The following is a 358-nucleotide window of genomic DNA, read 5'->3' on the forward strand; positions in this document are numbered from 1 at the left end:
TGTGTGTTGTACTGTGTCTGTGTGTGTGTGTGTGTGTTGTACTGTGTCTGTGTGTGTGTGTTGTACTGTGTCTGTGTGTGTGTGTGCTGTACTGTGTGTGTGTTTGTGTGTGTGTTGTACTGTGTGTGTGTGTGTGTGTGGTGTACTGATTGTGTGTGTGTGTCTGTGTGTGGTGTACTGATTGTGTGTGTGTGTGGTGTACTGATTGTGTGTGTGTGTCTGTGTGTGGTGTACTGTGTGTGTGTGTGTGTGTTGTACTGTGTCTGTGTGTGGTGTACTGTGTGTGTGTGTGTGTTGTACTGTGTCTGTGTGTGTGTGTGTGTGTTGTACTGTGTCTGTGTGTGTGTGTGTGTGCTGT

At 46.9% G+C, this 358-nt stretch overlaps 1 protein-coding gene across 3 annotated transcripts in view; it reads left to right on the forward strand.

Annotated features, from left to right (window-relative positions):
- The window catches only part of si:ch73-281f12.4 (Ras-associating and dilute domain-containing protein-like), an 81,057-nt gene that overhangs the window by 9,513 nt on the left and 71,186 nt on the right, over nucleotides 1-358 (forward strand). The gene's annotated exons all lie outside the window — the stretch shown is intronic.

This window comes from Rhincodon typus, chromosome 23 (genome assembly GCF_021869965.1).
Source record: "Rhincodon typus isolate 14 chromosome 23, sRhiTyp1.1, whole genome shotgun sequence".
NCBI lineage: Eukaryota > Metazoa > Chordata > Chondrichthyes > Orectolobiformes > Rhincodontidae > Rhincodon > Rhincodon typus.